Source organism: Xiphophorus couchianus, chromosome 20 (assembly GCF_001444195.1).
Source record: "Xiphophorus couchianus chromosome 20, X_couchianus-1.0, whole genome shotgun sequence".
Taxonomy (NCBI): Eukaryota; Metazoa; Chordata; class Actinopteri; order Cyprinodontiformes; family Poeciliidae; genus Xiphophorus; species Xiphophorus couchianus.
Genome location: NC_040247.1, coordinates 23,119,302 through 23,143,408, shown reverse-complemented (window position 1 = coordinate 23,143,408; position 24,107 = coordinate 23,119,302).

Here is a 24,107-nt window from a genome sequence, read left to right as displayed (position 1 = left end):
TTATAAAAACTTCAAGTGGACAAACAGATTTTCTTTCATCATTGTTAGCATCTATTTTACTTCTCATGTCCTTATTTTTACGTATCAGGATTAGAAGTGGCCCTCTGACCGCACGTCACCGCCTGTAAGTATTTCCTCCCACATCAACAGGTGCTATGAAACCATACTTTCTATATCAAGACCAACATCAGACTATTCAGTTCACAATCATTCCGAAGTCCTAATGCTCTATTTTAATACAGCCTTTGGAAATGACTGCTGGGGAATTAGAGTTAATTACAGCTGATTCAGAAGGCTGCAGACAGCATTTTGACAACAAAAGCAGACACAGGCTGAATCAGTTTTATGGGAGAGATTTAGTAATTTGGCTTTGTAATAAGGTTGTATGAATATGATTGCTCTGCTTCTCTTTGTATCAGGTAGAGAATTTGCACAATTATTAGTTGTTGTTTTTTTTAAATTTACAACTGCTAGGATTTTAGCTTTTACTGTGGTATGTTATTAATGCCAGCACTCCTTTAAAGATTTTCTAATTCATTGACTAGAAAATCCTCAGCCACCTAATGGGCATTTCTTCCTCACGGAGATGGAGAATCACACTCAACAACTTGATCTTTATTTTGTAATTTATGAACATATTCTGGGATTTGGAAAACATCAACTTTTGTCTTACTAACATTAAACCGTCGAGAGATCTTTTTATTTTTTCATCAGCAGTAGTGCAATTGTAATTTTGCAAAATATGTACAAATATTAAGAAGCAGGACTTTCTAAAATAAAAAAATTGAGGATCATATCCGTAAATGTTTGATTTAGAATATAACTCTGGTGAATCAGAGCTATATTCTATCCATGCTAAATGCTATGACATAAAGTTATGGTTAAAACAAGTGGTGATTAGGGTAATGGTCATCTTCAGATCCTTTTCATCATCTTAATTTGATTAATTTAAAAGCATATTCATCTCTCATACTCTGCTGATTTCACTTAAACTTTGTGATCTACCAGCACAGTAAAGTCAAAAACACCACAAAATGTATAAACATAGTGAAGGACTGACTTTTATGTAAATATCAGTTTAAAAATATTTACAAAGCACTTTAAGAACAGCAGGAGTTGCACCAAAGGACTTAAAGAAATAGACAAAAAAAAGCCTTGAGCTCATTATGTAGCAGTACGCGGTTCTGCAGACTAAAACCTACTGTGGCTTCTCAGACTCACGTGCGAAGAATTAATGGTTGGTTTGTTGTAAGAGTATATTTTATTGAGGTAAATCTACAACAAAATAGTAAAGAAAACAAAACTAACAAATATATATATATATATATATATATATATATATATATATATATATATATCGTTTTATAGATGTTGAACTATGTGTTGCTTAAGTTTGATCTTCAGTCTTAGTCTAAACTGTTTATTCATATTAGACACAAATATGATTTAGTCTTCCTTGTGAAGGAGGAAAAAAATATTCCGTCTCTTAACCTGTAAGATTTTAGCGTCTTTTTGGATGCTGTGTAGATTTAGATTGTTTTGAGAAGAATAATTACTTTTCTATATAAATGTTATTTCTAAAACACCTAAAAGGTTCAACTTGTACAGAAAGTTGAATAAAATATTCTGTTATTACTTAAAGTCCTGAAAATGATTGTGATTTTGTCATTTTGAAATGACAAAATCACAATCGGCAGCTGAATAGTTTACAAAATCAGTGATTGGTCCATCTCTGTCGAATAATGAACAACACCAGCCTAATCCTGCCTGGATGTCCTCCGTCATGACAAAAAGAACATTTTGTTCCTATAATTAAACGACAAAACTGTTATACTGAGTCTGTGCTTTTTCCTAAACATGATTCGTGCAAGCATCTCTCAACCAGGATGGATTTAAGTTCTTTTGCAGTCAGATTTGTTGTGCTGCCACACACAGATCAACATTAAACCCGACCAAAGGAGTCCCAGTGCTGCTAAGCAGAAAGAGCTGCAGAGTTTAAGGATTGAGGTGCTCTCCCTCCGTCGACACCAGCTCATTACTTATCCATGAAGGACTGTTAACCACACTGAAATAGAATCAGATCTATTCACAACAATGGTTTTAATTAGATCTGTGTGTGGGTGTGTGTGTGTGTGTGTGTGTATGCTTACACTACCATTGCGCCTCTGTGTGTACAGGACTGCACGCTTGTCAGTGGACAGCAGCAACCTTGAAATCCAGGAGTCCCATGTGAAACGTGATGGTGTGCTTCTGTGTGTTTATCACCTCAGACTAATTGATTAATGTGTTTCTGATGTCGTCTAGAAAACAAATTGCTTTCACCACACACACAAGCTCTCTCTCTCTCTCTCACCCCTACACACGTACACACACATCGTTGAACTTTATGTAATTAACGCCTGAATGGACCATGTTTTTCAGATGCGCCAGTGCTGATGTGGAAAATAAGAGGGGATTAAAGCAGCCTTCTGTTAATTCCACTGCCTGCTTTTACACAAAAGACAGACCAGAGATAGACAGTCAGTTCTATGTAGTTAATAGGGTAATTAACACTTACGTCCTCTTAGCACTGTACCATTTTCTACGATACTGTGACACAACACCTTGAGGCCAGGCAAGACATTAAGGGATTTTAATACAATCTTCATTGTTGTTAATATCCAATTAGAGAGGTCTTCAACACCTATATGTTATATAGTCCTACTTAGTGTTTCAACAGGTTACTTCATTAAGAGCTAAAAATGTATCCAATACTTTAACATCCCAAACCAGGCTTGCCATTTGTATATATAAAAACAAACAAACTTCTACACAGCATTTCATCTTTCATGGTGAGGTTTGCCGAAAGTTCGATCTGTGAGCAAGGTTAAGAGTGACACGTGAAGGACTTGCATGAGTGAGATAGAAGGGAAAGGTCTCCCTGATCAAACACAGAGAGATGGGTGACAAAAGAAAAGCGTGGTGGAAAAGACAGGGAGGGGAAAGGAGGTGAAGCAGGGAGAAAGAGAGAGGAAAGAGAGCTATTTGCTGGGCGACAGAGCCCCACAGCAGACGTGTCGGGAATAGCAGGAAAGCAGCTCTGTGGGAAGAGGCTGAGTGCTGTTACTTTCTATTTATTTCATCACTTTACCCGGTGAAGCTCGCTTTGTGGATAGATGCATTGTTTATCCAGAATAGCTGGCAAACAATAAGTAGGGTAAACTCTTTTATTCTCGCTGGTGTATTTTCTCTAAGTGGGAATTTACTGATCAGACCCAGGAATGATTTTGGACTGTCAGCTTCATCTGAGGCTTTTCAGAAAACAACATGCACAACAGGCTACCACACCAACAACAACAGTCTTATAATAGACACCATAAAAACATCCAAACGCTTTGTGTTGGGAATCAACCAGATTCATCATTTTCTACTAATATAACAGGCGGCTCAATAAGATACCCTTCAGACTTCTGCGGTTTTACCGTGTAAACTAAAAGCTCAGGCTTAAATGTCTACACGCGCCTTAGATTGTCTATTTAAAAGTGTTCATGAATATTTTATTGTGTGTTGTTCTTCTCTTTCTAATCCCCACAGGTGAATGGTTAAATATTCATCGCTGCATACTGACTGGATTACATAACCTCCTGGAGGTTTCTGGAAGCAACATGATATCTATGATTAATTTAACTTTGTCTTTTGGTGCGGGAAGATGTATCGCTCGATTAGATTGTTCTTCAAATATCTGAAACTATTAGTGAATCTGTTATCCAGGTTCTATTCATTGAATGCTCTGCAAATCCGCCAACAAAAAACATCTTTACTTTTAGTAAATCCGGAAAATGTTAAATGGCCAACACTTGAATATCTTTATCAAGAACAAATTTCCACTATGATCAGTCAGCTACATATTCCTCACACTAATAGTCGCAATTTGTAGCCACATAAGCAAGACTGCCATTCAATCCAGGCCAGGCCCTCTTTTCATCTGATCCAAACCAGGTGAAGCATCTCAGCCATGGACACAACAACTGAGACGGTTGTAGTCGGGGTTGGAACCAGCAACCCACCAGTTGCAGGGTTAATCTTTACCTCCTGAGCTACTGCTGTCCCTGTGTGTGCACATATTCATTCAAGATGTGTGTGTGAGGTGTGTGTGGGGGGTGGCACTTGACGGCTTGTGAGTAGAAGTTTTTGTTCAATCTTTGTGTCTTTGCCCTGAGTGTCCTGTAGCGTTTGCCAGAGGGGCGGAGGGAGAAGAGTGAGTATCCAGGGTGTGAAGGGTCTTTGATGACACAGTTGGCTCTCTGCTGGAGTCTACCAGTGTAAATGTCTTTCACGGGAGGCAGTGCGGTCCTAATCACCCGCTCTGACGCTTTCACAGCCCGCTGCAGTTACTTCCGGTCTTCTGCTGTACAGCGGCTGTGTGTTGGGATGTTCTCGATGGTGAAGTGGTAGAAGTTGTTCAGCAGCTGTTGGAGGAGATGAACATGGCGTGGCTTCCTGGAGAAGTAAAGTCTTTGCTGTGCCTTTCACCACCTGGTGAACATTGTGTATGGAACAGGTGAGGTCAGTGGAGACGAGGACTACAGGAAAGAAAGCTCTCCACCCTCTAAACCTCTTCTCCAGAAATAAAGAGGGTGGTGTGTTCAGAGTGCATGGATCTCTTGAAGTCCCTATCCTGGAGCGGTCTCCGGTCCATTTGGCTTTTACTTTTACATTTGAACCGCAACAGAGTTCAGCTAAATCAAACCGAGACCTACGTTTCTACGTTTGTCGGGCCGCATCAGAGCACAATTCCACATTCATACCTTCAGAAACAAAACACAATTTCTAGGCAAACGAACCAAAGCTTGATTAAAGTGAACCAAATAGGACTGGTGTGAATGCGCACTTAAAGATGCAATAAGTAACCTTATTAAAAATGTTAGTTTTTTACATGTTTGTTATAACTATCTCTATGCCGTGACTGTATGGCATGAGACTGATAATCTGAAAAGCTTGAGCTCCTGTTCCCCACAGAACATGCTGCTCACACCCTCACCCTTGCTCTCTGCAAGGCTACAGCTTCTTCTTCTCAGCTTTACAGCTGAGAAGAAATTTAGCTTAGGCTAGATAGCATGGGCACCGATGATGGCAGATAAATAGTTTTCCTGTAATAGTAAGTTGAGAGGCACATATATAGAGTTTATTTTCCAGTAAAGTAATGTTTTGTAGGAGAGGCTGCAGCTTAGTCCAACAAACCAGGATAGATTCTAAGATGAGGATGGAAAAGTGGGTGAGTTGTGGAGATTTAACTCAGGTGATTGCCAAGAGGAAGATGCTAATTGAAACTGACCCTGAATACAAATACATGTGACCCTTTTCAGGTTTTCATTTGCAAAGCATTTTGAAAGAAATGCATCACTTTCCTTCCACCTCACTCTTTATGTACTGCTCGGTGTTGTTCACATAAAATCTCAACAAACACATTGAAGTTTATGGTTCTACTGAAAATTCTGCTAGGCATTTTATGCAAATGCATTAATAATTTTCCTGAACTGAGTACGCCAGTTTGGAGAATCTGTGCAACATCCTTAAGTGAGTCACTCGACTGAGAAGAAATTTAGCCTCAAGTGTGAAAATTACGACAAAACTTAACAGGCTTTGTGAAATAGCTCTGAAAATTTGCCATTTGCAAAACCGTGATGTGTGCTGAAAGCAGCGTCCCACTGAGGATGACCACAGATGTTTGAGACATGATGAGTCAGACATTTAATCCAACGAAAGAGAGCAGCTGAAAAGGCTAAGGTTGTTAACGAAATGGCCACAATACTCACACTGTTCAACATCGGCTGCAATGTGTCTGGGGAGCTGGAGCGTTTTCACCGTTTGAATATGACACATCCAAGGAAAAGCTCTCGACTGTGTGTTGCCTCGAAATGTGATGAGTACACACAAACCTTGCAGCACGGCAGTAAGTAGCATAGCTGGGTCCAAATTATCAGCTGAATGAATGCATCTTTCAGACCCCATTATTCGGATTTGGCGATGCGCACACAACAAACGTACCCCCACAACAAACTGAGGCATCTGGAGAAACGGAGGGAGAGAGAGAAAAAAAAAAGTTCCTTTCACTGAGCTGGCATGATAAGAGCGTCTGTATTTCCACTCCCTTTATCACGTCTCATCCCAGACAATGGATTGGATTTCAAAAGCCAATAAACAAGGGAGATGTCCATTCTGCATGGCAGTTATCACAAACCAGCGCCCCGCTCTCATTTGCTCGCCCCTCTTGTCCCCCCTTTTTCTCCTTCCCCTTTCTCTGAAATAAGCAGGAAAAGAGAGATGAAAATTAAAAGTGGGGAGGGAGAGCTGGGAGAGAAGAAAGGGAGCAGAGGAGATGAGACGCCTTCATGCTCCGGCTCTTCTTTCATTGGACTGATAAAGGAAAGCATCAAGGCCACGGGTGGATGTGGGGTTTTTTTTCCTGTTAACTGAATGAGGCTTTTGAGGGTGATAGTGAGGAGCCGCTCCCCTGAGAGATGTTTGGAGGAACGGGGAGTGGTGAGCCAACATAATAAATATTCTTATCTGTTATTGTCATTGTAATGGGACAGGGCAGAGGGAGGGAGGAGGCGACAGAGGATAGCTCTGTTGGTGCCAGGGGACCTGACAGTGTTGACATGTGGAGCTGAGAAAATCAAGGGAGAGGCAGAAAGTGAGAAGGAAAGAGACGGAAAAAGAAAAGATTTTAAACCAGAGGGAATTGGAGTGTAATTATCTGTGGTTCGTCCTGGTAGGGAAAAAAGATATAAACAAGGAAAGGTGACAGCGGTGCTTCACTGTATCATTCACAGCCAGATGTTCGTAACAGGCAGGAGGAAATGTCTTTAACTTTGAATAGATGTCCTACCATTATTGAAAATCCTAACCATTTTCCTCTGGGATTACGAGAAGGAACTTCAGCTGGAAAGTTTAAGTGCAAAGGTCTGAGGATTTTCTTTTTATTATGATGATTACATTTGGCTGGAATAGGCACCAATAGACAAGAAGTGAAATAGAGCTTTGAGTACTTATGATCACTAGGTGACTACTTGGTGCATCAATTAAAATAAAATAACAAGAAAAAGTGCTCAAACACTACACCTAGAGCTAATGAACATAACTTGTAGTGCAAATAGGGTTTAACAGATTCATATATATATATATACAGACCAAAGGTTTGGACACACCTTCTAATTCAATGGGTTTTCTTTATTTTCATGACTATTTATAAGGCAAGAAATCCCACTTATTAACCTGACAGGGCAGGTTGACCTATGAAGTGAAAACCATTTCAGGTGACGACCTCTTGAAGCTCATCAAGAAAATGCAGAGTGTGTGCAAAGCAGTAATCACAGCAAAAGGTTGCTACTTTGAAGAAACTAGAATATAAGGGCTATTTTCAGTTGTTTTACACTTTTTTGTTTAGTGCATATTTCCACATGTGTTATTCATAGTTTTGATGCCTTCAGTGTGAATCTACAATGTCAATAGTCATGAAAATAAAGGAAACTCATTGAATTAAAAGGTGTGTCCAAATTTTTGGTCTGTACTGTATATATACACGTGTATATATGGGTACGATACATTAGATCTGACAATGCATCGTGACTTTTGAATACTGATCTTTGCTACAGTACATCAGTTTGACTGTAAGTGGCTTTGTCTTTGGCTTGTAATAAAGTAAAAGTAGAAGTTACTGATGATTTAAGATTTCTGTATTTATTCATACAAATCAGTTCAATTTGTAACATATTCTAGGAGTATTCAAGAAAAATAAAATCAGTCCAACTTTGTTAGCTGTTGTAAAAATTTAAATGAACACAAACAAAATCAATTCCAACAAATAATGGCAAATGTTGAAGTTTGAGTGTTTTTTTGTTGTTTTTTTATGTTAAAGCTGAAATCAAAACTTATTACACTAGGCCTTGACTTTCCAGTCTAATTTTGTAAAATTTTTATGAAGCTGTGTTGATTGTAACTTCAGTTTATCTCTTTTTTGCAGATGACGGTGTTATCTTCTGCTGCTGGGGCCCGTTGGGTGTTTTCAAGTTTTCAAACTATTACTTGTCTGTATGTTTGTCAGGACACTAGAGATGAAAATGGCAACTGGAACTTTTCTGCTTGGAGTTTGAAGTGGTCCCTGTGCACAAATGGGTACTCCAGCTTTCTAGCACAGTTTAAAAACATCAGTGTTTTGGGACTACGGTCACAACAATTTGTTCTTAAGTGTGAGTATTTGCTTGCATGGTGTTTTGTTTGTTCGGCGTGTCTGTCTAGGTGACTTTCTTCTGCTTTTTTTTTTAACAAACTCAAGACTACTGGTTAAATTTTGCAGGACAACCATTTATTACTGGTTAAATATTCCTGCCATCTTGTTTCAGTCGACTCTACTTGACTTAAACAAGATGATGTTTCAGTCAAGAAAATTTTAACTTTCCAGTATACAACAGTAACTTTTATAATTGAACAAATGGTCCAGTTTCAGACCATACTACTGAAACCCACATAAGAAGCATCCTAGCATGGAGTTAAAATGGTTCCGGGAATTAATACGTGTATTTATCCACATTATGTACCTTCTTTTGGACATGTGAACCAATCCCTAATGGCTCTGCATGGCATAAAGCAGTATAGATGAATACATGTCTAAGGTAACTAAAGTCCTGCAAATCATTTCTTTCCCATCTCTCTGATATTTTATTGTTTTGTCCCGAAGCGCTTTCTGAGTTGACCTGGTGATAATGAACGCCGGGGTCATGGGGATTGTGTGGCAATGAAGAAAATTTAAAAGGAACAACCCACTAATGATCTCATGAGATATGAGTTCAAACTAACGTAGTCAAACACCATAAAGGTTCACTCCAAGGATCAATGGAGGGGCAGTGGAAGAGTCAGGGGGTAGTTCCATTTAGAGAAGCGGCTTCCTCCTCTGCCCCCCCCCAACGAAAAGTCATTTTGCACATGTTCATACGTTATCATCCTATATATTGATTCATCATTTGTACACACCACTCTGCAAGATGGCGCTCCGGCTCCCCGTGTTAAATGGTCAGCTGTGGACAGTTAGTGTGAGTTATCAAGGCAGGTTTCCACATATAGGCTCAACATACTACCGTCTCCAAAGCCCAGTGGACAATTACGGTGTCCCAAGTGCAACAATGCATCCTCGGCTAAATGGACTCGCTGTAACATATAGTTTCAGCAGTGGGACTTAAAAGTACATTCTCTTAACAAGTTCTTGATATATGTGATGTGTATTCCATTTAAAGCAAGCCCTAACTCTTGTCTTAATAGACAAGACGTCACGTGGAGCTTTTAAAACACAGAACAACCTCGCAGACTAATACGCCGCCATGTCAAAGCTCCACCTGGGGACTGCTTTCCCTCGTTTTATGAAAAGATTGTGGTTCGTTGGATCGGAGAGAACAAGTCCATGTTTTCCTTAAGTTTCAAAATTTATATTGCAAACAAAATAAAACAAAACAAAAGAATACCTGTGGTATTGATTGTGTGGTCAAACTCCAGAACAAAGAGTCCCGAAACAGACATGAACATGGAGTGTTGTATCGTGTGATTTTCTTGTTGTGTAGGGCGAGTCGGCTGCCAGACTCCATGCTCGGTCTGATCAATTATTTAAGCTACTCTGAGCGTTCTAGGTTTTCCCCGGGATTCATCACGTCCAGCTGGCGGAAGTGTGGCGTGAGGAAAAACGAGATGCGTAGGGAAAGATAAATACCAAAAGAGGCTCGTCAGCTGGGTCGTCGCCTAACGCCACGCAGCGACAGCATGATGGAGGAAAGTTTTGGTGCGTTTGGTCCCATGTTCTAATGCGTGTGGTGGCGCATTCAATATGACATCAGGCTGTATGTATTAGAGGTGTGCTACTTTTATCTGGAAAGATAGAGATATGAGGAAAAATAGACAACCTTTGTGAGCCTGCTTGCTTGCCTGAGCACAGTGTCTGTGAATAGATGCGAGAAGAAGCTGCTTAGCATTTGTATGCGTGCGTATGTGTGCACATATTTTCTCCCACGCAGTGGCAGCCTGCAGCTGTAATGAATGGGGCCTGGGGAAAGCTGAGAGGATGGGAGGTGGCAGATCATAAATAATCATTTATCCCACCGTTTCCCCCGCTTCGCCGCCTGACAGACCACTGGGTGCAGGCAGGGAGCAGACAGCAACGCGAGCTGAGTCGCAGCTGCACCACCTAGAGCACATATGTGTCCTCGGTGCTTTGGGTCAGATTTTCCTTCACAGCAGGTCCATCTCGCCCATACACCAGTGAAATAGGCAAAAAAAAAGAAGCAGAAACTATTAAATAGTAAAGATGGGTGGCCTGTGGAAAACGAGAAAAATAAAACAAAACAGTGCATTGGCGAAGAGAAGAAGTGCAGGAAAACAAACCAGCAATAGAGGCTTCCTAGAACTTGGAGAGAGTATAAAGTAATGAAAAGAGAAATGAAAATTAAATGCCAGCCTATATTGTTATGTGTGTTATTTATCTTAAAGTCAATAGCCTTCTCACCCGTTAACTTTTAATGTGTACTTCCAATTGGAGCCTGAAATTAAACAGTGCTGGAGGAAATCAGCAGCACATAATGACATAGCCCTGAGGGGAAATTCACTCATAAACAAAGGTTTGCTGTTCCTGCAGGGGGGAATGTGTGTGCGTGTGCATGTTTGTGATGATGGCGAGTGTTTGTGTGTGTGTGCGTGAGGGGAGGCGGGTATGGTATCGTGAGTGGCAAAAATTAATCCGAAACAGAGAACCGATACACCAAGCATCTGTGTTGCATTCAATATAATTGGTAAAGCGAAGTGTTATCAGTCAGGCAACAATAATCCCACTGTGCCTTGCAGCAGCATGTACGTCCCTTAAACTTCTCCACATTTTGTCACTTTGCCATGACAAACTTCAATACGTTTTTCAGGACTTTTAATGCAGATCACCATAGATAATATCACTGTGAAGCAGGAGGAAAACAAAATATGGTTTTTAAACCGTAATACAACTAAACGTTTTAATTGTTGTGTGGTGGACACACAACATTTGCGATAAGGTGGCATTATGCTGTTGGGTTGCACTTCTTCAGCAAGGGCAGAAAACCTGTTGAAATGCAAAGTTTAATGGGAAGAAAAACTTGCTGAAGGCTGCAAAATACTTGAGATGGCAGTAGAGGTTAATCTGCCTAAAATAATTATTTACCAAAATCCATCCATCCATCCATCCATTTTCTGTTCACCCTTGTCCCTAATGGGGTCGGGAGGGTTGCTGGTGCCCATCTCCAGCTACGTTCCAGGCGGGAGGCGGGGTACACCCTGGACAGGTCGCCAGTCTGTCGCAGGGCAACACAGAGACATACAGGACAAACAACCATTCACACACAACACACACCCCTAGGGAGAATTTAGATAGACCAATTAACCTAACAGTCATGTTTTTGGACTGTGGGAGGAAGCCGGAGTACCCGGAGAGAACCCACGCATGCACAGGGAGAACATGCAAACTCCATGCAGAAAGACCCCGGCCGGGAATCGAACCCAGGACCTTCTTGCTGCAAGGCAACAGTGCTACCAACTGCGCCACTGTGCAGCCACATATTTACCAAAATCAATAAGTAAATAAATAAATCCCCACTAATTTATTGCCAAAGGATAATTTAGGCAAAAAAAATATATATTTTGCCAATAATGACTTGGGCTCTTATTATTTGAAGGGATGAAACCCAAACATACTGCCCCCTCTGTAGCTGAATCAGGGGTGTCCAAGTCCAGTCCGTGTCAGCTAGCATCCTGCAACAATCAGAGGCATCCCTTCTCCAACACACCTGAATCAAATGAACTGCTTATTATCAGGCCTCTGCAGAGCTGAATGACTGCTGGTGAGGGAATTCAGCTATTTGATTCAGACATGTTGGCGCATGGATCTATCTAAAAGTTGCAGGACTCCAGCTCTCCAGGACTGGGGCCGAGCAGAGGTTTAGATCAAAAAATAATCATCTGTCAGAATGACCGAGTCAAAATCCAGGCGAGACAAGTTTTGAAATTGCACAGTCGCTCTTGATTGTCATTGGACAGAGCCTAGGCTATTTAGGAATTGTCAGAAAGTCGGTGGGAAGCTGATGGCGACCTACTCCAAAGGAATTGCAGCTCTGACTGCTGTGAAAGTCTCTGAATGAGAGTTGTATGAAGCATTGGCTCTTAATAATGCACCATTCTCTGTTGGGCCTTCGCATAAAATCTCGATAAATACATTCATGTTTGTGGTTGCGACATGACAAAATGTGGAAAATTGAAAGGGTAAAAATGCTTTTGCAAGCCTCTGTACACCGTCAGTGAAGAAAGCCAACTGCAGCATAAAATTATACAGAATGATTTGTGGAATAAAGTTCTTTTTTTGTTTTGCTTTAACATTTAATGAGAATGGTCTAGGGCAAAAACACAAGGATAAAAGTTTTCATAGAAAATCCTATTAATTCAGACCTGTATAGGCTTCAACTGGCACACTGTGGGGTTTTTTTTAAATTATTTTTTTCTTATTATTCGCTTTTGAATCTAGATTTGATCTTTTATTCTTTGTTTTCTTTTTATCTACAGTCAGTCTGACCCCACACAGAGGCATATGCAAGCTCTTACTAATACATAACACCACGACTGAGCTCAACACTCAAAGAGCAACATTCATCGCACCTCCTGCACCTTGGTCCTCTCCAGCCAAGCAGAGTAAAACAGAAAGAATTTGGACAAGGAGAAAAGACAAAATGGCCAGGGGTTAAAGTGTGCATTCTGTTGTGATTACACCACAAGTGTTAAGGTGGAGTTGATGAAGAGTAACTTTAGATCGCAATGCAGAAATGTTTCCCCATTTTCAGTTCTTTATTACTTAACGCAGCAAAAATTCATATAGCAACGCAACATCTTTGTATGAAACTCAATGAAACTCAAATCTAGCTGTGCATTTGAAGCATTAAACTTTAACCTTTAACCCAAGTCTGAATGATGATTACAAATTAGCTTTTTGTTGAAAATGTCGCTTTGTGTTGCACAGCTTTGAAAGAGACGTCAACGATATTATGAAAGACCACAAACGACAAATCTCATATTTATTTTGTTTAGCTGAATACTGAAATTTAAACAGCGAAAAACTGGACATGTAAGTGTAAGTACGGTAAGTGAAAATTTTAATACATACTGTGTAAAGTACTCTTTGTTGAGAATAAATCCAACGATAAACCTTTGGACATAAACTGGGAAAACTCAATCTTCTAAACATTTTCTTTTTTGTAAGTTTGTCGGCATGAATTCTAGCCAAGGGATTTCCTTCAGGCTTTTTCTTAGCGAAACGTTCATGGATTTTGTGTACAGTCACACAAAAAATATTTTTAGGTAAATGGAATCAAGACAAAGCTAAATGGAGCAGAATACTCAAAGTTGCTGTTTCAAGTTGAGCGTTTCCATCCAGATGGGCTCGACACCATCATCAGCCCCTCTCCAAATCCTGAAGAGGGTCTGGAAACTTTCTCTACACAGACTTACCCAGGAAAAGAGGCTTGAGGCCAGTGTTGGGAAGTTTGCCCCAATGAGTAAAGGGTATTCTCTGAGTAACTCCAGGTTGCAACAGGGACGTTTCTGACTGTTGCCTGTGGTTATGAACCGACATCGCCTTCTTGTAGGTTATGGACGGTGTCCTGGGTGGGATGCTGTCAGGATTCTGTGGTGCTTCTGGGGGACTTACTGTGTGTGTGGCCATGTGAGGAACAATGAAGTTACCTGGAAGGGGGTGTTTGGAAGGGATGGCCTCTCTGATCTGAGTGTGGCAGGATCTCACGGCATACTGGAGGAAGAGGAGGATGTGTGGTTTCAGAACCTCCAGACCTCAGCTTTGCTTGTTGGAAATCATGTGGGAGTCTATGCATGGTTCAACCATCTACTTCATTTATGTCTACCTTCTTAAATTTGCAGAACAAGTACTTACATTTCTGATGTGCGTGCTGTACTTATTTAAATTTTTTTTTTTTTTTTAATATGTTTGACACTAAATAAATGCAGACAGTAAGAGGTTCAGGGGTTATTAATGCATTGGGCAGCTATGTGCCTCAGGAACAGCTCAGTTATAATCGATTATGATCGTCATCTTCTGGATTCAGCTGAAGGGAAAAACATGTACATCTATTCCACCATTTATTGTTTTGATGTGTGTTAACATGTCAGTTTTAGATTTCATAATTCATTTTTATGTTTGCCTACCATTCAAACATCAAATCTTTAAGAAACTCTTCATGCTATGAGGGGCAGCATGTGAGTTTCGGTGATAAATTTGAACAAATTTCTGTTTGTAAAAACGCTTCTTGCTTACAAGAGTTGTCACGAGATCTGCTTGAAGTCAGTCTACAAATTTATGATTGTGAGGGTTTTTTTTGTTTTTTGTGTGGATAAAATGTAAAGAGAAATTATGAGATGCTGTGTGTTGCACAGTTATCCAAGTAAAACAAATACTTAGATACTATCTGTAAGAATTTATGTTTTCATCTATGCATGTTCCTTAATTTTTTAAAGGCTCGTTTCACATTACAGAACAACAGATTTAAACATTTTAAAGTCTTTTTTTTGTTTGGTTTTGAATAATTTAAGTAAATGAAACATAATTCTGATAGAAATTTGTCTTATTCTTCCTAAACTTATTTGAATATTTATGTGATTTGATTTTCCTTTATACAAAAAATTACAAAAATTAAGGGGTTAAATGTCACCAAATAAAATTTATCTTTAGAAACAAACCAACTGAAATAATATGCTTTTCTAACTTATATTGCTCTGTTGGTAGAAATTAAAGTTTTTCCTAGTGGGTCAGTGTTGCATCTCTAAGCTAAGTTTTGTGTTTATAACTAAATGTAAGTAATGCACACTGGTTTGCATCACTGCATACCTACTTAGCGGCAACAGGTGTCTGTCACCGAACCCTAATTAACAGAGATTTTGTTCAACGCTTAGCGGTGACAAGAGGCGTTAACCTTGGGCTAAACTTCATCCCAGCCCTTCCGATCTGAATAATGAGACTTTGTCTAATCCCCCGTTTCTAACGCTTGCCCTCGTTTCTCAGTGCTTGGAGTCTTCCCTCCTTTAATTTACCTGTTTCTTAATCTTGTTCCTCTCTGGCTTCTTTCGGATGAAAATCTGCTGAGTAACTCCTACGCTTCCCCTCCCTCTCCTCCTTTCTCACTTGAACTTCTTTCTCCCCCGCCTGCACGCGCGCACACACACTGAGCGCCCACAGTGTGTGATGGGAAGAAACGGGGAGTGGAGAGTAAGGGCGGGGTTGGTGCTGCTGCTGCTGACGTTACGCGGCTCACAGGACTTGCCCGTAAATGAACTCATTTTTCATCCTGCCTCTCTCCCTCCTCCCCCTCCTGTTAATGACTGGCACTTTCCTCATACCGAGCGCCGGCCCTCTGAAGAGCCTGGCGCGTGACAGAGCACCATTCATCTCCTCATGATGGAGGACAGTGGGGTAGGGTAAGAACGGGTGGTAGGGCTGGCAGACAGACACGTGGACAGATGCAGCGGAAGAAAAAGAGAGACAGGGAGGAGATTTTAAAAAATAAGTAGAAAAGGAGCAGTCCACTATAAATAGGACACACCAGCTCAATCCCAAATAACCAATGAATTATATCAATCATCAGTGTGTTTTTGTCATCATTCATAAGAATGATAGAAAGTACAAACTTTTTCCAGCTAAGAAAATGTTTGTATTTTCCGATCTGAGCTCCAGCAGCTTGGTGGAAAATCCTTGGAAGTTGTTCATGTTTATGTCTCCAAAATAAGAAACGTTGATGTTCCTATTGTGTTATGTGTGCATTTTGAAATGTCAAGGTAAAGAAAAAAATACAGAAATTTCTGTTATTTGCTTCAGCTAATTAAAACAGTCAAAGGGAGTTTAGTGTGCCTAAAGAATTCAGTCATTTCCAACCACTTTAAGTCAGAATCACTTTGTCATTTAAAAATTACAGAGCACTTCTAATTTGACAATCAGATCAAGTGAATGTTTTTGCAATCAGATTTGAGCTAATCTTATTTAAACCGTGCCAGTTCTGTTTCTCCTAACTTGATGTTTTGGATGCTCAGATTCTACGCAGAGCATAGAATAATCTGAAGATGCCAGATTATCACAGAAGGCATCGATGAGAAGAATGTCACAGGCAGCAGCTCTTCGGTGGAAAATAGCAAAAGTTCATGAGCAAATACTGAAATAAACAATGTAATGGCATCTTGGGCACGCTCCGTCCAAACCTCAGCCTGAAGTGGAAACAATGCTATTACAACTGAAAACAAATAAGCAAAAAATAAACTTATATTACTATAGTAGTAAAAATGTTCATTTTACAGATGTGCAGACATTTTTGTGAAACATATCTACTGTAGTTTCTTCTTTGTGCTGCTCAACACTTTAATAAGAATAAGAGCAGTGTGCACTTTAATAAGAATAAGAGCAGTGTGCATTAAACGTATCACTTTTGAACTTATTTATGAGGTAGTAGCCCTTTTAGAACCAGTTAGAAAATTCCACCAGGGAATGGAGCGTTGCGTGTTTCTGTCAACACTCTTATTGGCATTTTGAAGTATTGTGTTAGAAAAATGTATGGAAACCACAAAATTCTAAATAACTAACTCAGTTTTGCAAAAAAAAAAAAGGTTTTTATGTTCGCTTGAGGAGGTGTTGGGATTTTCCAAAAAAGAGTTTATGTGCTACTGTAAAGGGGGAGACGGAAACACGTTTTCCGAATAAGCTCTGACGCAGCAGACTGTTAACTCACATGACTGATAAGCGGTTTCCGCCATTAGAATCATTAGAATTGCATCTATTTCTCCAGGTCTCTGGAAGCTTGTAGCATCACCAATACGAGCTGACCGATAGCAGCACATTCCTGAAAACCTCTTTCCATTTTTCTGAGCTGTGTGGTCCGTGCTAATTTGCAGCCTCTACTGCGAATCGTGAGCAAATTCACCATTCGCATGACGGTCAGATGAAAACATAGCTAATATCACACAGCTATTTGTGCTACAGGTTAGTTTTTCTTTGTCAGACATTAACATGGTTGCAGAGTCAGTTTGCAAGCAAAGCATCACTGCTGTTTTGGAGATCTTGTCTCTGTTTTCTGATTATGTTGCTGACTTGGAAAAAGAAAAAAGAAAAGCAGTGTCTCCCTCCAACAGCATCGCAGCTCTTCTGTTCTCAAAAATGAGATTTGTAACTTCAGGAAAGAGCAGAAAATCTGCAGGTGGTGGAATATACTTATCACAGAGGCCCTGTGGAGATTTCTTGTAAACATTCAGAGTTGCTTTTTTTCTGTTCAGTGATTTTCAACCTGACACAATCTGAATATTTCCGAGATCTAAGAAGCACCGAGGGCGTTTTCATCTGTGTAAAAGTTTTGGGTGTATTTGTACATTTCTTAAACCTCAGTTGTTTTACAGTAATCTTTTCTTTTGAACCTCAACAACTATCTTCCTAATGTAATATCTTTTTTTTTCTATATAGTAGATTTTGTCACATAATGGCATAGATTAATCTCAATGTATATTATGATAAATGCTTGGAAGCCGTCTGTGACTGGTAAATGGAAATTACCCAGAGTTTTTGTGCACATCTTACCACCATTACATATCATTATAAAAGGCATAAATATGCATGAGTCGACGACGAGCGTCTTCTTCTCCGATCACGCTCACCGACAACCTTTTGCTCTTTCACAAACTCTTAGATGTTGTCAAGCCAGGTGTGTTCGAAAATGAGAGAGCACTGTGATAAAAAATGCAAGCATGCGGCGAAAAAACACGCCCCACTGTTCAACACAAATCTAATTGCTCTGCCTGTTTCTTCAGCTATCGCATTATCTGTTGGTGGGATGACAGATCACTGAGCCCAAACAATGCTATTAGGATTCAGCGCCAGTGACTCATATCCAGGATTGGGTTTTGCGAGTAAACACCATTATTGTGATACGAGAGAGTTTGATTAATTCTGATTACACAATTATGATTATTAAAGAGGTAATATTTTACCAATGCGTTCTATTGTCTTGATTCTGTTAATGATGGCGTGTGCATGTGTGGGTGTGGGTTGGGAGGTGGAGGACTGGAGGGGATAAAAACAAAAGAAAACTGGAATTAAAAATGTAGAATCCACAAACTCTTCTCCTCCTCCTGTCTTCATGCTCTACAGATTTAAACTGTGGTTACAAAGCATCATGCCTTTTTTTTATGCTTCTGCTACAATTACTGTCTTAATACATAAGTCATGGCCAAAAATATTTTTAATGTAAAATTTAGAGGGATAAACTCAGCTCATCGTTGAGATCAATTGACTGAAATTACACATCCAGCAGGCATAACAAATGGGGCCGTGTATCATGTGGTCCGCATGTAGAGACCAACAAGCAGCGCACACTCACGCTCTCTCACAAGGCTCCCCTAACACAACATGTAGTTTCTGCATGAAGAAGTTTATGTCTGTAATAATGTAAACAGGTCCAGGGAGAACATGCAAATAGAAGCACTAACTACCATTTTAAAAGTCTGTTAAAAAGAGCGTAAAGTGAAAGTATAAGGAGAGACTTCCCTAAATGCTCAGGTTTGCTCTGTAGAATCTCTGTAGAACATGCTTTTGTGTTTATATGACCATTGGACATGGTGTACTTGGTAAATAAATCTGGATTTTCTTTTTTTGAAGCACAGACTGTTTTTTCTCCTGCTGAGTGTGACAGATGGACTCAAGCTCAAAGTGACACAGCTATAAAGTAACACCTGGTGGAGACGGGCTGGTCACAGTTACATCTGTGGCCGTCAGGATAGCATGTGTGCACGAGCGGGTGGGCGGGTGGGTGTGTCGACAGGTATGTGTGCCCTGTGGCCAGAAGACGTGTTGGCACATCGTGACCAGTGTGGGGGTCGCTGCCAGATTCAATTCTCTGTGAGATTCACCTAAAGAAGCAGAAAAACACATCATTCTCCACAGGGTGAAGTAAAAATATGCCTGACCAGTTAATATTATATGCTAAAGTCTCATTTATCATCTGTGTTTGTCGATCTGTGATGATATGTGAACTGCACTGTATGTGTGGTAGGTAGTACTAAGTAAAATAAAGTATTTGCAAACATTCACTCCTTTTAAAACGGTCAAATTTTGTCATTTGATTTGATTTATTTTCTATACGCTCTTCTCATTCTAATGAGTCAATGACAAGATAATTTTTTCCCGTTAAATTTCTTTTTAAATAGGCTTGTTTTTTTTCAGTGCCTGTTTAAGCTCTATTTATTTCTGGCTGCATGGTTATGAATGGCGTATTAAACGCACCCGTTCAAGTTAAAGAATAAACAAAAAAGTTGAAAATAATACAGACAAAAACATAGGAAATGTTTTAGATTTCTTACAAGCAAAGAGTCCTTTTCAAAAAATCTGTGCTTTTTGAGCCATCAGAAGGAGATCTGAACGTTGTTAGTGGAAAGTTGCGGTATGTCGAACTGTTCCTAACAATCATATTGACAAAAAACATGTTTTGTACTTTTGCTAAAAGAAGGAAGTAAGAAAACGTCTATAAAACTACACATTTCTATTTATAAAATAGATTTTTGTTTTTTTGTTTTTGCAAGACTTGTGTTAAGCATCTATATGAAAAACTGAAATTACAACAGAGAGAAATATTTCAACATGTATCATTCTGATTGTGCCTTAAATATAAATTTTTTCTAAGATAGTCGGTGTTTTGTTTCTAATTTAGTCCTTGCTACTTTTACATAAAGGGAAACAATTGTACACTAGTGCCCAGAAATGATGCCAACTACAGTCAAAACAACATATCAGTACAAATACGTGCATCAGCGCATGTGAATTACTCCTTGCGGTTTGCACAGAGACTGAGTCTGGCTTCTCCTGCTCCGTCTTCCACAGACTGCCCTCCTTACTCCACAGCTAGCCATTCAGAGCTCTTTCATGTCCCAGCAGCCCACAACCCAGTCAGTCAGAAGTCATTACACCCGCTATTAACTCCTGCTCAGCTTCATTAGGCATGTAAATTGAGGAGGGACAAAGACTTGAAAAACTTTACTCTATTTCACACCCTCCACCTCCCCTCTCTTTCGCTCTCTTTCTCCCTGCTGCCAAAGTTCCACCTGTGTTCAATTAAGCCTGGGTTTGTATTGAACGGCCTGATGTGCGAATTTGTCTTGTGCCTCATAGCGTGGAGAATCTTTCTGCTAAAATATCTGACAGTGGAGAGATTCGATCTGTTACTTAAAGTTCTACAAAAAAGAAAAAAAACTACTTCTAGTTCATACAAGCTACTGCATTTAGGAGCCACAAGACACTACTTCTATTAGTTACTGAGGGTTTTTAGCTGTATGTTTGGGATCATTATCCTTTTAGATGACCCATTTTATGTGATGAGGTTATCATTACTATATTATATATTTACTCGTTGCATTGTTATTTTTGTTTTGCTTATTTAGTGTTTAGTGATTCTTCTTTGCTATATATGTATTCACTCTTGGTTTATTATGCTAGGAATTATTTTTGCATTTCTTGATTACATTGATAGGAATCAACCTTTACTTATTTATTGATTTCCAGACATAGAACGGTTTAGAACAATGGACATGTAGATGGTTGAAGTGGAAGCTGACACATGAGACCTCATGGTTTGTGAAGAGGTTAAAGTGTATGGGTCGTTTCCCGTCAAGATAAAGATGCATTGTTTGGGGTTTTTTCCAGAACTGAAGGGACCACCGCCTCAGTGTATGTGTAGACATGTGTGAAGGTGACTGACGTACTGTAGCTCATTGTTTCCTCCTTGATCAAGTAAAGCCTTGAAATGATCATTTGTGAGTGTGATTCTGGCTTGAATGTTTCCTTAATAATAATTGTCCTAACATTTTCTCACACTGGGCATTATGTTCCACTCAACGATGAACTTAGCTGTCTTTAGACTTCACTGTTCTCTCATCAAGTTCATGGTTTCACAGTAGGCATGGCTTTCTATTTTTTTTATCTTTATTTTTCCTACCGATGAGACTAGTGGTCTTGTGTCATCAGTCCAAAGAATATTCTCCCAGAAAACTTGGGTATAATAAACATGCATTTTTGTGTTTTTCTGAATAGCAGAGCTGTATAGATCTTCTTTCGTGGAGTCCGTTATGTTTCAAAATGTCACCAGTAGTGTGATGAGAAGACCAGCTTTAAGGTCATCATTACACATTTTTCCTGTTCATTTTTGTTAAGGCTCATTCTCAAGTCACTTCTACTAATCTCCATGTCTTAAAAGGATTTTTCAAATAATTTTTTCGCAAAAAGGATTCAATAAAAATGACTTTTAAGACTGCAGCTAAAAGTTACCAAATAATAATCAGTAAAGTGTCCATCCAAGACAAAAGCAAAGTCTCCAGCTCCAATGTGAGTGCGTGAAGTAAATATTTACATGATGGTGTATCCAGCAAAGAGGTTGAAGTTAGTAGAAAATTTGTCTGAAGGAAGGGTTACCTTGAAGATCTACCAATTAGGAACCCTATGGTGGAATTTAAAAGCACTCTATGGCCCGTCTGAATCTAATTAATCACTGTGTTGAATGATCACTTTTGACTAACCCTGTTATTTAAAACACTAAAAGCAGGTGAGGACTCAGATAGTCATAAATTCTGCAAATGTTCTTACCCGTATTTTTACTTTCTCCAATAGGATTCAGTAGCACATTATTTCCAACAACTATCGCCAGAACAGGTTACTTTACGTTACCAGTCTTCGTTTTGCTCCATGACGGTTTAGCTGCACTACAGGAATGTAGTCGTTGTAATGATGTTCCAACGACAGCATCCGTATCAATACCCTAAAGTTTGGGTCCAAAATATGTTGTTTTTGGCCCTAAAGAGTCCCTTTAAACTACTACATGTGGTAGATGAAACAGAAACTTAAAATGCTAAAATTAAATTAGACTGTAGCTTGTGGGTTGTCACTGACAGCCAATTAAAATAGGAGGATATATAAAATAGGATGTATGAATCTGATGTGATTTCAGGACATCAGATTCCTGTCGAATTTATTTATATAGCACTTTTAAAAAAACGTGCCAAAGTGCTGCACAAAAATTATAATAGAATAAGTTGATGAAAAGAGACAGAGAAATAAAACTATATATATATATAATATTAAGAAGAGTAATAATAATAAGTAAATAAAATAAAAAAATAAAACATCACAACAGAAGAGTTACAGTATCAGGCCACAATTAAATGCCAAAGAATAAAAATTTGTTTTAAGAAGCGATTTAAAATGATCCAGACTGTGGGCAGGTCTAATCTGGAAACGTAGATTATTCCAGAGAATAGGAGCAGCAACGGAGAAAACCCAATCTCCTTTTCTCTTAAGTAGAGTCCGAGGGACTTTCAATAGCAGCTGATTATTTGATCTTAGGTTTCTGGATCTTAAATGTTGCCTCTGTCCAAACTCTTTTGGACAGAGGCAACACAGAAAAAACACTGTGAAGGAAATCATTTTCTTATCTAGCCATCTTTATTCTCATAAACTACAGTTATAGTTGCTTTGGTAGTCTACTTCTTCAATAGTCTGGCTCAAGCTATCGGTCAGCCATAGCATGAACTATATTGTGTGTTCTTCGTTCCTTGAGTTTTGGGTTGCTTATTCCTTTAAATCAAAGATTTCAGTGTTTCTAGCGAAGAGTTTTTGGTGGGTTAGGAAAACGTAATCGTCTTCATCTGTTTACTTCTACAGAGTTCACTCATGTTTCCTGTGAAGATGACTGTGTTGCCAATAAGTTTCCAAACCTCCATTTGTCCGATTTACAAGAATAGTCCTTTAGTCAGCAACCATTTATGTTACTTACTTTATCTCTTTCTGGGCAATTTGGCTGTACACGCTTTATTGTAATAAAAAAAACTGCTTTTAAAATTAAAAACTATGGAAAGACCGATTATGATTCTTTCATTCAACATTTATAGGTTTTATAGCTTGAGAACACAGTAATTAATGTCTTTTGAATTGGTTCCTTGTTTTAACCACAATTTGTTTATTGAAGCTGGGATTCAATTTTCTCTTGGGTCTAAGACTTGAGAGGTTGGCTATAGTCCAATAAAATGTATACCTTATAATGATCTGGACAACCTTGGTCACAAGAAGAAAAACTTATTTGGAGATGACTTTGTGGACGTTATCTTTAATACTGATATTGTCTTATTTCTTGTTTCTGAACTCTTCAGACAGATCTAGCCTTCGCGTTCTCTGGTTCATGTTCAATGTGTCATGATCTGTGTTTTTCCTTGTTTATTTAGAGTTTTCTGTGTCGTTAAGTCTCTTCGTTGTCCTGTCCTCCCCTTGATTGTTCCCAGGTGTGTCTCGTCTCTGTGATTACCCTCCCGTGTATTTAACTCCACCTGTGTTCCTTGTTCGTCGTCGGGTCCTCGTCTATGTCTAGTCAGTTCGTCGTCAGTGTTTCCTTGTGCCTGCTGTTCGTTGTTTTGACTGGCTTTCCGTAATTAAAACACCATATTCATCATACCTGGGTCCGCTGCATCTGCCTCACCACTCTCACCACCCGCATTTCCTGACAGAAGGACCCGACCATACCGAACGGTGAGAATGCAGCATATGGCCCAGCACGACCAGGAGGCATGGTTCCAGCAGCAGTTGGAGTTGGCTCAGCGGGATCTCTACAAGGACGTAGAGATCCTGCCATCTCCGCTGCTGCTGGAGGAGATGGGACTGGACTCAGACTATACCCTGGCATTTAGAAGATGTCAGATCCCACCAGTCACCACCCCAAAGCCCTCCGGATTCGGCCCCCGCCGTTACTCACGCCGGGGGAGACAGCGACGTGAGCCGCCGGTGAACCCGGCCCCTCGTCACCTTCCGGATCCGTCACCTCCGCTGTCAGCCCGGAGACGGCGACGTGAGCCGCCGGCAGACCCGGCCCCTCGTCGCTCTCCGGAGCCGCCACCTCCACGGTCAGCCCGGAGACAGCGACGTGAGCCGCCGGTGGACCCGGCCCCTCGTCGCCTTCCGGAGCTGTCGCCCCCGCAGCCGGTTCCAAGGCTTCGCTGCGGCT